Source organism: Podarcis pityusensis (genome assembly GCF_964106645.2).
Source record: "Podarcis pityusensis genome assembly, chromosome: 9".
Taxonomy (NCBI): domain Eukaryota; kingdom Metazoa; phylum Chordata; class Lepidosauria; order Squamata; family Lacertidae; genus Podarcis; species Podarcis pityusensis.
The window spans coordinates 24,067,498-24,082,534 of record NC_138034.1 but is presented as its reverse complement, the minus strand read 5'-3'; the positions used below and the strand labels follow the sequence as shown (position 1 = coordinate 24,082,534).

The following is a 15,037-nucleotide window of genomic DNA, read 5'->3' as shown; positions in this document are numbered from 1 at the left end:
GCACTTTAATGTAAAGTTTATCTCAGTATGTGAATTTTTACACACACCTGCTGGAGAACTGCCTTGCAAAATTCAGAGAAGTGCAAATTTCAAAAGGATGGCTACCTTTTGGTTCATGTATTGTTTTGGAAAGTACATCAATTGGTAAAGCCTGAGGCTCTTATTCTCAAGGTTGTGGGTTCAAGCCCCACATTGGGCAAAAAGATTCCTGCATTGCAGGGGGTTGGACTAGGTGGTTTTCATGGTTCCTTCGAACTCAAAAATTCTATGATTCTATGAATAAGAGAGGTTCACCTTTAAATGTGAGCTGAATCAAATTTCTCCCCATCCCTAATTCCTCACTGTGTGTTTGGTGCTAGCCTGCCTCCAGATTGTCACTATTTTGCAGGCGGGAGACAAGCTCATACCAGAAATTTAGACAAACACAATTAAAATGAATTAAAGCACTCTGTCACCATAGCGAAACAATCTACATTTTAAAAAAAGAAACTGACCTTTTGCTGTTAGGAAAGTGGTATGGCGAGCACTGAAAAGTGTGGGATGAGTGAATGATTAATGGGGAATCATCCCACAAGCATATCAGGATGATGTGTATTTTGTGTTTTGCATATTGTAATTTTATGTTGTGAACCGCCCTGAGACCTACGGGTATAGGGCGGTATACAAATTTAATTAATAATAATATTTTTTTATTATATATCAATTCCACAAACAAATCAGAACAAATCCTCAGGAAAGACCATGCATAGTCTAACCTCCACATAAGCCTTGTAGAAGCAAATCAGGATAAATGCTCAAAAGAACATAATCTAGTCCAGCAAAGGTAATGTCAGGTGTGGACCCAAGAGCTAGACACAGCAACAGAAACCACCAGCACAGCACCCTAGGGCATGTGCAAAGCCGCTCCAGGGGAGAATTTATGCATAGAAGGCTGCTTCTGGAGAGGGGTTTCCTTTGATGGATTATAGCACTAAAATACAACCCTGCACTCAGTCCAATCAAATCCAGTCAAATCAATAGCCTTAAGCACATGTACCCAACAGACACAAATTACATTCGAGGTCAATGTGCAGGGCCAATTCACAGAAGTTTTGCTCCCCAGAGCCCCATAAGTGACAGAACAGCCTGCTTTTATCATTCCCCTATAGCCCCATATGTGATAAAACATTATAGCCCCAAAAGCGACAAAACTGACTACTTTTATGAATATTTTATAGCTACAGATAGAACACATCTTTCGCGCTTTTCTGAGTCCTTTAAAAAAAAAATACCATCAAGCAGAAACAAATGCCAACAGTGCTTTGTTTCATTCAGACAGGCAATAACAAGAGTGTTTGATTTCTTTCCAAATTTCCCCTAATGAATTGACTAAGATGTGTAAAAGCAGGCTCTGTTCTTCCTGTTCCTCTCGAGCTGTCCCAGTTTCCTGATTTCAGTGGGTCCCCTAATTACCCAGCTTTGAACGTTGTTTATTGTTTTTACCCTTTCTTCTTGCCCCCCAATTTAAATGATTAGTTAAACAGACTCCCAGATGGGCATGGCTTTTTGACCCAAGTAGGCTTGCCTTGGTTTGGCTGATTTATATACAAGCTCATAGAAAAAGAGGAGGAGGGACTCATGCAAGCCATACTGAAAGAAAAGTATGGTGGACTGAGCCTAACAGTACTTACAGAATCAATTCCTGTAACAACTTCTCTAGCGAAATAAGATGGAGCTAAAAAGACAATGTTTAGAAAGGAGTTCCTTCTCCTCTGGAAATAGGAATAGATTATACCCACTGAAAGAGATCAATCTGCGCTAAAGAAGAACTACTTCTCAGAAAGGGGACCTGTAGCCCTAAAGGCTGTTTGACTACGTATCCCATTATCCCCAATGAGGAACTTTTCAAGAAGGTCTGAAGTCAACAGCATGCCTCTGTTGTTCATGCTCAGCATCCAATCGTCAGAAGGGTATTTCTTCTACCCATTTAGCTGCTTTGGTTAAATCCACCTGCCTTCCCTAGTACATGCTAAGCCAAGTCTCAATATCTTCCAAAGAAGCCATGCTGCTCATTCAATGACCAGAGGACTGTCGCTTGGTTCAAGAGAGAAGAAGGCATTCTCCGTTGTAGAACCTGCCCTTTGGAATGTGCTTCCCTGGGTAGTTCAAGAGGCAAAGACAATATCCAGCTTTTAACACCTCTTAAAGACCTGGAGACTTTTCTGGACTCTTGATTCCTCATTCTTGTTGTTGTTATTTTGGTCCCTGCTCCGTTTTATCTACACAGCATATATTTTATGTTATTTAGTTGTTCTTTCCGGCAAATCACACTGGGTTTGTTTTCCTTAGGCGTAGTTGTGTTGTCTTGTTCTCATTGGAGTGCCTTTACAAAACATCCAAGGGTGCCTTTCAGAAAAGGACTTTCTAAATAATATAGATGATCAGCTAATGGAAGGATTTGATAGCTGTCTTATGACATGACCTTTATCTCCACTCTTGATCTATCACTCAGGAAGCAAAAGGTCATTGCAGGATACAGCCGTAATAAATTCTCATTCTCTCTCTCCCTCCACCACCAGCAATCCCATGATAGTTAAACTCTTAGGCAGATAGAGATTGACATAAATGGGGGTCATCGCTGGGCTTTACCATTTTTATTCATTTCTTTTCTCATCACAAGTAAAAAGTGCCAAATGTCAATGCATACATCCTCTTCATCCATCCAACATCCTTCCCTTTCCATTTGTGTAATCAAACTGACACGTATAAAAGGCCGTCCAAAAGAATGTACTCATAAAGTTTGCCATTTCTCATTTGTTTTCCTTACTTACAAGTCCTATGCGGTGGACAAGAGGAGAAATTGAAAGGGTGAGTAGACAGTGTGAGTGACAACAGCCATAAAGGAGAGGTATGCTGGCTGCGAGCACTGGTATCAATTGAATGGTCTCCTTTCCTATAGAATAGGCACCTGGTGCTTTCAAAGCCAAAAGGCTGGTCAGTATATATGAAAATAGTCCTTGTCTTTATGGAGCAGGTCAAGGGCCCATCTAGTCCAACTTTCCATTTCCAAGAGCAACCAGCCAGGTGCCTCTAGAGTACCCAACATGGTCCCTCCAGAGGTTTTGGACTACAATTCCCATCATTCCTGACCATTGGCCATGTTGTCTGGGGCTGACAGGAGTTGCAGTCCACAACATTTGCAGAGCATCACATTTGCAATCCCTGCCCCACAGCCAGGAAATGAAGGTGCTGTTCACCCCCAATTTTGTGTTCAACACTAAACCAAACACGAACAGGCCCAAGTTAAGCCATTCTTTTATGCTAGTCCCTGTGTTTGCAAGACGAGGGTGATGATAAGCATGGCCTGCCTTACAATGTAATTGTAAGCATCACTGGTATGATCTTTATTTCTTTTTTGTGTGGTACCTGGTTATAAGAAAATGCATTTTTATTTCGTAGGAATAGCCCAGTTCCATGGAAGCAGAATGCTCAAACCGGCTGCTTGTTCACAGTGCAATCCTACACATATGTAGCTCCAAAGTAAAAACCTCTATATTTGTTTGTTGGTTTCACTGAGTTGGTGAACTCAGCTGATGAGTGCTAACAGGGTGGTAGCCAAAACAGGCCACTGAGAAACAAGGAGGGGGTACCAGCACAATGGGGAAATCTTGTTTTGCAGAAGTAGCAAAAACCTTTAGACTCCCCCTCCCAGCCCAATGAGGACTGAGCTTGCTCAGTGGCCACAAAATGCTTAGTTGGGGGTGGTGTGGAATGGAGTGTTCTCAAAAAGAGCACAGCTGGCTGGTACACTGAACAAGAACCACACTGCAATATTCCTCATTTGTTGCTGCTGTTGATAATGATATTATTCCTGTTAAGCACCCAGAGAATATGGGTGTTTTACGAATGATAATGGAAAAAATAACCCGGAGTTGCAAAACTGCATTATAAGGAATAAACATAGGAAAGGAAATGTTGGATATTAGAAAGTGTCACATAGAGAGCTTCAGGCAGGCCTCAGTGCAGAAAGTGAATTGATTCAAGCCTAGACTTGTCTTAACTTAGGTGTGCACATTGGAAACTACATACAAATGTTGGAGACGGCCGATTTGGACACTTGTCCTTTTTGCAATCCTACGGTCTAAACCAGAGGCTGTTCAACAGACCAGAAAAAATGCAAGCTTCAGGACTAAGAAGCCATATCAACTGTGATGCTTTTGACAACTGCGACAAGTGAGAAACCTATACTAATGAAATATTCAACAGGAACAGGGATGTCCCATTAGCTAAGCCATCACAGAATGACAGCAAACGTGTATTCAAGTGAAAGGACCTCTATTCTTGAATGGGCAGACATCATTGAACAAGTATACTTCAGGGGGTATTCACATTTTTATATCTTGACAATATTCTAACTGAGTTTTATTAGCCCTGTTCACTTAATTATGTCTTGTCTAAATTATTGCTTAAATTTTTTATCGCACCAGACTGTTCAAAGAACTCGTTCATGCGGGACTAAGGGCATAATGCTTTACAACTTCTTGGAGACATGAGAGGAGAGAGATAGGGTTCCTTATGGACCTTGGTGGGGATTCCAGTGGGTATAAGTGCAAGCAAGTGTTGTCAATTCTGCATTTGCCTTTTCAGTGCAAGGCAGGTGCAGTATTGCATGGCATTCCTACAGGTGCCAAGAGCAGATAAACTATAATGACAAGCAAGGGCTTCTCTTTAGGAGAGTTGCATTAACGGGCACACTGCTCAGGCCCCTCTAGAGAAAAGGGGCCTTTTTGTGATGGAGCTGTGCTTTTATTGCACCTTTATCAATCTGATGAGGATGTAGACTACCTATTCTGAATCAAGAAGCAGTATCAGATAAACAGAAACATAGATGATAGATAGATGATAGATAGATAGATGATAGATAGATAGATAGATAGATAGATAGATAGATAGATAGATGTGCTTAAAATTGTATGGAAATGGTACAGGAGTTAATTCTGTGTACAGTCATACCTTGGAAATTGAACGAAATCCGTTCCGGAAGTCTGCTCAATTTCCAAAACATTTGGAAACCAAAGCACGGCTTCCGATTGGCTGCCGGAAGCTCCTGCAGCCAATTGGAAGCCCCAGAAGCCCAGTTTGACTTCCAAAAATAGTCCGCAAACTGGAAGAGTCACTTCCGGGTTTGCGACATTTAGGAGCCAAAACTTTCAGGAACTAAGCCATTCCAAAACCAAGGTATGACTGTATTTCTTAAGAGTTTCATTCAGTGGGTAGGACTTCAGAGGAGGTCAACACTGTCTTAGTGCTTGCAAGCCTTGCACTGGATGTCAGGTTGCTGCTCCCACCATGTCTTACCCTTTTGATCTGTTGCCAGAGCTAAAGGACAGAAAGCCAGGGGGGAGGGATGCCAACAAAGCCTGTTATTTCACCTCCTGTTAGTACACAATCTGTCTTAATGCACATGTGCAACTGAGGCATCGCTTTAGAGCGGCAGCTGCACTGTGGATGTGGTGTGCATGCATGTGCTGCCAATGCTGTGCTTTATGAATGCTTATGCACAGCACTGCCGCACGAGGGTATTCCCATTCAGGTGTGCAATCCAACTGGAGCCATTTGGCAAGGTGCATTCAGCCAAAATGGATGTGGGTGCTGTCTACTGCTGTGCCGATACATCAAACAGCCAACAGCAGAGCCCTAGTCTCTACATTTCTATGGTCACCTGCCATGTCAACCGCTTCATGCATTCACGAATGTCCCCATATGTTGCCTATTTAATGAGCATTCATTCCAACTTGCTTGGGGGAGGTTAGATAATGGTGCGTCAAAACAAATGGTGTCCCAAACTTTCAAGCGCACTTTCCACATTTCAAGAAGTCCAATCTTTTGGGGAAGTGGGTTTGTTGCACAAGACCTCCATCTCAACTTTAATTGCTCAACCTGACGGTATGTGATGCGAAAAAGCGACCGACTGGAAGTGCCAGCGCTCTTCCACTCTGCAGTGAGATATATTTCTTTTTCAATTGCACTAATTACTTCTGAACTTGCATCCATGGATAAAAATTAGCATGTACGCTTTATGTAAATCCGTCCCCCTTTTTGGAGACACTTTTCTTGCTTTTTGGCAATGTGTTAATAGCTTTATTAGAACAATTTGGTTTGCGGAATGAGCTCTCGCCTCATGATACAGCCCGCAAGATAATATCCAGATGAATGTTTGAGGCAGTATGATGCACACAACTCTCAGAAAGTGTGCATTAATTCTGCTAATAACACCACTCACTGCTAGCTTGCTCTTCTTTAATTAAGATCTGGACAGGAATGCTGGCATGGTTCCTCAAGTGATTTCCAGGTAGCTTACCTAGAGTTTAATTACTGGAAGTGTTTCAGCCTTAAGACAGTGTCTTTGCTCTAGATAGTTTGCACAAATGCTCAAAACAAGGTCAAGATTTTTGAGGGCCTGCCAAGCAGCAAACCATCAATGGGTCTCCTCTGGGCTTGACCATTTCAGTTGCTGCACCCCTCCCCATTTTACAATTAGCATATTTTTTTTAGCTGGAAGGCACATACCATTCTAAGGAGAGAGACTAGGAGAAAGCAGGGTTGACCTGGAAGCCTCTCTGTCTCCTGAGTTACACTCCTGGCAAATCCCCTCCTGCTTCTGAAGGCATATAATCATAACCCAACTATTCAAGCCTCTGGCCCTGGCTGCACAAATGCTACCTCTTAACAGGTTTGCTTTCTAGAACAGAGAGGAGATACGTTTGTCTCTAGCTGCTTGTATTTTATTATACTGTATTAGAAAAGAGTTGGGGTGAGACGAACAAAAAGACAAAGGAAGCATTCACACAAAAATTAACCTGGGGTGGACAGAAGGCTCAGCATTCTCCAATTTTTCCTTTTCCATTTTATGCTGCATCTTGAATTGCAACAGAGCACCTACACTACAGCCCCTTTTCCCCTCCTTGCACAATTTGCTATGTTGCTTAATCATTTCTGGAACTTGTTCCCCCTTTCCAACATGAGACAGTAAACAAGCTTATGCAAAGCAACTTTCCCTCTGAGTGTGCAATTACTGTGCTTTTTTAAAAAGAAAGTTAAAATTCTGCATGTTGTAAGAAACCACCATTCTTTCCCTCTTTGTAGCTGGATCAATTAAAAATGCACAAACCAGGCAATAGGAATTCTCTAATTAGGCGACCAATCGGATTAGCACTAGTGCAGTGAGGAAGCATTTAATCAGGTGGAAACCAGCAAGAAGAGCCTTTAAAATGGAAGCAAAAATGGCAATAAGGATCCTTTGTTGTGTTTGCAAAGTAAAGGAAGGATTGGACCCTGATTAAAAATCAAGACACAAGGCTTTGACCAGCAAGGCTCTCAGAGAAAGTGCGTAAACCACACCCCTCACCAGGCCATTTTATTAGCAAAAGAATCTTTTACACAGTGCTCGTAAGAACCAATCATATTTCCTCTGAGCATTTCATCAAACCCACGTGGGGAGAAAGTTAACCTATAAACACTAGTTATCCATGCATACTTTGGGGGTAAATAAGTTGAGAACTACAAAGGGGTAGTAAATAACTTGAGAACTACAAAGGAGCAAATACAGCAACCCCGGAGGTCATAAAAAATCAGTACACATGATAAGAAGGATGGCCAGGAGGACCAGATCACTACCACCTTCATGTGAGATCTGTTTCCTGGCTCCAAGATTAACATTTTAAGATTATATATAAGAAAACTAGGTCAAAGAACTTGCCTACTATCTTTATGGCCCAGGAAGCCTGCCTGGCGAAGCAACTGCTGTGTACGCTGTGTACGTGACGTGAGGAGAGAGAAATGGGCAGTAGGGTCAAAAGGGCCAGAGATGCAGAGGTGTAGATTGATCAAAAATCTTATCAAAATAGTTTAAACCCAGTCAACGCAATGCTTTCATTGCTGACACAGATGGCTTACTCTATATCTGTTATAATTCCTCATAGCAATCCCACCTGATCACTACATCTCTGGATATTTGCACTCCTACAATCCTTTCCATCTGCAGAGTTTCCATTATGGCTCCATTCTATTTATTTTTATCAGATTTTCTGTGGGAGGGAGACACATAGGGCAATCCCTGGGGAAAATATAGGCTGATTGCACAAGGATGGTGATGTCATCTGGACCTCCATCAAATGTGAATGGACAAGGCGTGGCCATTCCTCAATAACCTCTCATCTGGAAGAGCCCCTAGAACAAAACCAGCAACCACCCTCTATATAGCAAACGGGGGGGGGGGGAGCAGGGGAGTCGATGGCTGACATAACATGCATCATTAAAGCTGAAGTGCCTGAAGCGATCAGTTTTGAATATCTGAAAAATGATAGGTGGAAATGTTAGAATTTAATATTCCCAGTCAACCATGGAGCTATGGTTATTATCTGACAAGGGGATGCTTTCAAGGGGAACTCAAAGACTGCTCTATAAAGAAAACCAACTTATCAGATCAAAAATTAAACTTTTGTCTGGGAGCATAAAGACAGTTGCAAAAAAGGGAACTGTTGCAAAGAGATTTAACGGTTTGACACCCTATGAATACCTATGCATTTTAAAAGATCGCCCCCCCAAAAATGCCGGCAAAACATCAGCATAGCCTACTCAAACACCATTCCCTTTGATTTTGATCAGATTGTAGATAGAATGGCTTTATTTTTAAAAAATGGCCAGCTGGGGCACCATTTAGGGCAGATCGGGGTCAGAAGACACACATCTGCTGATATGTTTCTGATCAGATGCAATAATGCCTCAGGAGAAAGCATGGTCATTCCCAGGGCCAGTGGTAGGGGCTTCATGCTCCGGCACCGGGGAGCGGAGAGCAGGCAGGGGCAGGGCTGGGGCGTGGCATCCAGCGTGGGCGGGGGGCAGCCACGATGGCACCCCACCAGGATCACGCTGCCGGGGGCGGTGCGCTCCCCCTGCACTCCTCTTCCTCCACCAGTGCCCAGGGCGGCTCTGTTCCTTCACCTTGCAACCATCATTCAGGAGTCTTGCAAAGGTATGTTTACTTCCTCTCCCACCCCATCCCTCCCAAACAAAACACATTCTCTACAAGGACTTGTTTGGGGCTTTTCAGTTTATCAAAAAGTTGAATAAGGTGTGGGGAGGAGAGTAATCCTAAGAGAGGTCTATATAATTATGCATAGTGTGGACGAAGAGGACTGACAGATATTTTCTCTTTCACTTCCTCATAGTACTTAGAGCTTACGATCAACGAGTGAACTTGGTGGGCAGCAGATTCAGGACATATGAAGGGAAGAATTTCTTCACCTGATGTACACATTCATTTATGGAATCCACCACCACAAAGTATAGTAGCGTCCATTAATTTAGATAGTTTTAAAAGGATACTAGACAAATTTGTGGAAGCTTGACTCATCAATAGCTACTAGCAATTTTTGCTTCATGAAAACCCCAGATTCAGAGAAAGAAAGCCACATAATATCAGTTGTTAAGCAGAAGCACCAGAGAAGTCCCATTGCCTTCAACCTCCCCTAGTGGGCTTTCTGAATGCATTTGGCCAGTGAGGGAAACAGAAAGCTGGCATTGATGGATGTTTAATTTGATACAAAAAGAAATATAGGAAACTACCTTATACAGTGAGACCCAAGGCCAGGCCAATACATTTTGGCACCTGAGGTGACCCACAAAAATACCACTACCACCCTCCCTACCAGAGAAGAAGGGGTGAGTGAAGATCTACAACAGGAACAAGGGGGAATAAAGATTTACATCAGGATCTGCTGCCCCTGTTGATTCTGCTGCCTGAGGCAATCGTCTCACCTTGCCTCATGGATGGGCTGACCCTGGTCAGGTCATTGTTCCATCTAGCTTAGCTTTTTTAGCTCTTCCTGGAGACGCTGAAGATTGAACCTAGGATATTCTGCATTCAAAGCATGTGCTGTACCACTGAGTTACGTTCTTAAATTCCTCTTCCACTGTGTACCATTGTAAGTGTTGCATCTGCTGTTAGATTGAATGATGACCACGGCCAGAATTTAACTAGGATTTGAAACTAGCTTCTGACTCTGAATGTTTTAACTAAACTGGGTTAAAAAAGCCAGAAAGGCCTGTAAGTATAAAAGAAGAAATCCTCAAAATGGTTAATTTTCTTCCAAGTTAAGTCTACTGACAGCTAAAGCATAATCATCCTTTTTCCAGTGATCTTATCTGGATAGTCTCATCTCATTTCAAGCACCTTTGCTGAGTGACCTTACACAACAAATGAGCAATAGGGGTGAGTAGGTTAACTTTGCTGTAGAAAAGGTTCAGCACCTGCCAATAATAGCTACATTGGCCAGGCTGAAAAGTCACCTCTTTCTGCCTAATTTGCAATATGCAATGCATCCAGAGCCAGCCTCAGGAGTACAGTTCAACTTCCTGACAATGCCTGCTCTACTTTTCATTTTTACATTATCATAAAACTCAGAAAATAATAATAAAAAGAAAGTGCTCAAGTTAAAGACCCCTGATGTTTACAGGTAGTTAAACTGAGCCGCTCTTCCAAGCTTTTGATCGCCTGGCAGCTACTTCAAACGAATATAAGTAATAGCTAAACGCTGACAGTCAAAGGTGTCATAGCACAAGCCGAAAAAGCTTATCAATGAGAGGATTGTTATAATATATTTTCCAGCCTGTGACACTATACCTGTGGGAGTCGAAATTTCCGCACTTATCTGGCATAAAATTATCTTTCCCATTGTAAATAAGTGCCACTTTTTACCCAGTTCAAACATGCTTATGAGGGAAGCTTTTTGTAGAAGACTCAAATGAATTAAACAATAAGAGTTCTAGATCATGAATATTCATCTTTGCAATCCCACCTGGCACTCGAGAGAGTAGCAAAGCAGTCACTGATCAGTGATCACACAGATGAAATTGTTTTTTTTAAAAGAAAAACCATTGGCTGATTCCAACACATAAATAATCACTTCCCTACATTTGATCACTGGTAGCTGAATGTGTGAACTGATTCCTTTGAAAAGCGTGGTGCCTGAAGGAATGTGAAATGATACGGAAGTTGCTGTCTGTGATGCTAAATCCCCAATAGCTTTCCCCCACTTGCTTGTTCTCATTTGATGTTGCAGGGATCAAGCGAGTTCACCATTAAGGGTAAGAGGTACACTGCAAACTTAAGATGGAGTAACTGTCATGAGTTCCTCCCATATAACCCACTTGAATAACCTGAAGGTCTGATGTTTACTACGATACCAGAGGCCCAAGCAGGGCTGGGTCTGGTCACCACCAGAGTGGGAGTCTGCTTTCAAGTGAACATGTGTATATTTTATGTTACAACTAAAACAAATAACCCTGCAACCTGTAGTTGAGAGATCACTAAAGGTCTCAGGGAATCCTTAGCATGTGCTCCCAAGCATCCCTGTTAAGACAAGCCCAACCAGATGCTTAGAAAGTTGAGGTAAATTTTATTCCGTTTTTGCATTTTAACTTTTGTATGTTTTATTTTAGGTTTGTAATGGGAGAGGGGGGCTTTACTGTTTTATCTTTTGTAAACTGCTTTGACATTGTTGTTGTTTTACAATCAAGCAGGGTATAAATGTTTTGAAATAAATAAATAATCGAAAACAATAAAAATGTCCAAGGTTCCTTGGAAGAGTAGCCAATTAGTATCCCATTTCAGTCCTTGAAATGTGATGCTATGGAGAACCATTATCTTTCAAAATGCAAAACTGCCATTTGATGTTAGAAAACAAATTTTATGGGGAATTATCATCTCACCTATCTGGTGGGAAGAATGACCTTTTCCCCTGTATAGCAAAAGCATAGATGCGACCAAAGTTTCTTGACATAACATTTTTCAATAAATATTATTAGAACTCAGGGTGTGCTTTCAGACATGGGGAATATTGCATTAGTTTTCCTGATTATAAAGCTAGCACTTCTGCCCTGTTTTCTAATGTTCCTTTCACACTGCAGTACCTATAATGTAATAGAACGGTGACTTTTTGACAGATAAACTGGCATGTCATGCTAAATTTCATTCACACCAGTGGGTATGGTGTGACACAACAACAAATATCCAACACTGCTACACCCCCACTTTTTCTGCACATGCACATGTTCTCCAAAGATTCCATCATTTTAAAAGGTAGGAAATAACTGTGCGCTTTTATATCACCCCAAATTTTGTCCCTTTACTCCCATGATTTTCTGGGTTAAGGGGGCTGCAAATGTATTTTTCTGGAATAAAAAAAAATGTGGAAATGAGTATTAAACATGCACTATATTTCATTCTGGAAGTAGTTTTTTCATCATGTGAAAGCTCAAATTTAATGTGGAAATTAACAGTTTGGGAAACAATGGGATACGGCCTCAGCCCAGTATACCTGAAGGAACGTCTCCACCCCCATCGCTCAGCCCAGACACTGAAGTCCTCCTCTGAGGATCTTCTGCTGGTTCCCTCACTGCGAGAAATGAAGTTACAGAGAACCAGGCAAAGGGCCTCCTTGGTAGTAGTGCCCTCCCTGTGGAAGGCTTTCCCTTCAGATGTCAAGGAGATAAAGAACTAGAAAACTTTTAGAAGACATCTGAAGGCAGCCCTGTATCAGGAAATTTTTAATGTTTGATGTTTTATTATGTTTTTATATATGCTGTAAGCTGCCCAGAGTGGCTGGGGAAACCCAGTCAGATGGGTGGGGTATAATTATTATTATTATTATTATTATTATTATTATTATTAAGCTGCTGTGTGAATGCAGCAACAGTAATGGTCAGTTACTGCCATTTATAACATCTCATTGCCTCATCATCTCATGTTCATGTTTACCAGCAAAAACCATGCACAGTATTGGAAGTGATTGAATGCTGTCTCTCATCCCCTGAAGGCCCCACACTCTTCAAGAAGTGGGTAGAGCCTAGGAAGCGTAGTAGAGCCCAAGAAAGATAAGGTTGAGTTCCAGGCCTTTTGGGGGCAAGATGTCTGCTTGGAGCTATCCAAAGTCTTGCAAATCCTATATGACCTACCTGTCAAAGCCACCTTCAGATGTCCATCGTGCCCACAGGCATCCACTTCAGTAATGTACTGAGCCCGAGGTTGCTGTGATTTGTCCACATGGAATAGCATGATCAGCTGAGGTACCACAATCCAAATTAGTGACTGTAGCACCTCCAGCATCCCATGTTATCTGGTACCTCTTATGTGAGTTACCTCCCCTTCCTCACTTCCATTGTAGCATCACAGCTGCAGTATGAATGCATGCTTGCATTCCAATACATTTGAGTTATTGGAATCAAGACCATACTGTAGAATTGGCCAACACAACTTGTAACACACACACACATCCCAAGACCTACAATGAAGAAGGTGACCACACTCAGGCAGGCAGCAGTATCAAGAGGTTTATAGAGCCTCTGGTGTATCATCATACATGGCTGGTGGGCTGCATTTGGGTCACACATTGTGGAGATTTGGACCAGAAACAGGCACTTACAAATGAATGATGTCCAGGCTAAGCACATAGTACAAACCAGCCAGCATGGCCTTTGCAACATCACTCAACAGTTTTTGGAAGATTATATCTAAGTACTTCTTTGCTTGTATATTGCAACCCAAATCCCTCAAATGCTATTGGATTACCCTAAATCATTTTACTATGGCACTTGATTTAAATACTGCGGTATAGGGTCCAGTCGCTTAAGTGCACACAGGAATGTTTGAATTGGAACACGTTCAGAAGGCACCTGCAGGAGATATTTTTAAAGCAAGTGTTGTAAATCTCTCTGGATGTGACAGACTTTATAAAAATTAAATAATGTCACGCCTTATAAGCTTTTCATTCACTTCGAGCAAACACATGCAGGGCACCGAGGCCGATACTTAACTTTTTCCATCTGTTGATCCAATGCCACACAAAAGCTTGAATGCCACATTGCTAATTTTCCAGCATGTGGTAACTATTTCGCTGTGTGCTTTGCTCTCTCTCTCTCTTTTAATGAGTTACTGAGTTTCAGAGAGCGGCAACTACTAGCAAGCATCAGGTGTACGCTGGTCCAATAGGCTTAGCATGGGGTCACGTTTGCTGGCAGTAAATCATGTCAGGATTCCTATGGCAGCACCATTTCAGTTTTACACCGGAAAAAGTAAGCCCTAATTTTCAAAACTGCATGCGCTTATGTGACTCTATAAATAGAAAATGTCAACGTCGGGTTTGACTAATGTGTCTCCATCAAATGGATGTCATTCTGAATGCACCTGTGGAAATATAGCACGGGATAGGAAGGTTGGCACACGATCCTGTTAGAAAGTACCAGAAAATGTGAAGTCAATAAAACATAAGCCAATTTACATGGCTACTCAAGTATAGTGGGGTGTGTGTGTAAGTTTTGAAGCATGCAGGAACTCCTTGAAATTGCACAATACTCAGAGCCATGTCTCTTGTTGCTGTTAAAAGTCATGGGTGAATTCTCCAGAGTTACACCTGTCACTTGGAATGCAGTAAGTCTACCGTTGAGAACCAGTTCAACTCACTCTGATAGAAGGTGAAGCCCGGAGCTGGATTTGGAATCAGGAAACTGCCCGAATTGCAGGGTGAGGGGCTATGCAACTATCCACTCAGCCTCTGGGGAGGGGGAGAATGAGGGGGAGAATGGTGTAAACAGTTCATCATCACTTTTAAAGCTGCTAATACTGACCTGCATGACCAGCATTGCATCAGCGTGTGTGTGTATGTGTTGCAATTCATGGGAAGATATACAATGTAAGCTACCATTCCACAAATTATGTGTGTGGACTGTGATCAGTTCCATGTGTGCTAATTTATCATCTTGTACAGCGGGGATAAACCATGCATGCAAAACCCTGTATCCAAGCCATAAAATGCAATTTTAAAAGAAGGTGTTCAAAGGATGAACAAGTAGAGGAAAGTGTGCTACCAGATTGTTTCCAGATCTGCTTGTATGTCTGTTAGGGATGGAAGAGAATTTCAATTCAGTACTCATTTGAAGGCTAATCTATCAAATTCACACTTTCCAAACCAAAATACAGCTATCCTTCAAAACTTGCACT

General features: G+C 42.0%; 1 long non-coding RNA gene across 1 annotated transcript; it reads right to left on the bottom strand.

The window, feature by feature from the left end:
* Positions 1–2,618: 2,618 nt before the first annotated feature.
* Positions 2,619–14,587, bottom strand: LOC308485176. The gene is made up of 2 exons (XR_013990450.1): positions 14,501–14,587; positions 2,619–2,815 (listed from the first exon to the last, which is right to left on the bottom strand). It is a non-coding gene; the product is annotated as an uncharacterized lncRNA (long non-coding RNA).
* Between the last annotated feature and the right edge of the window lie 450 nt (positions 14,588–15,037).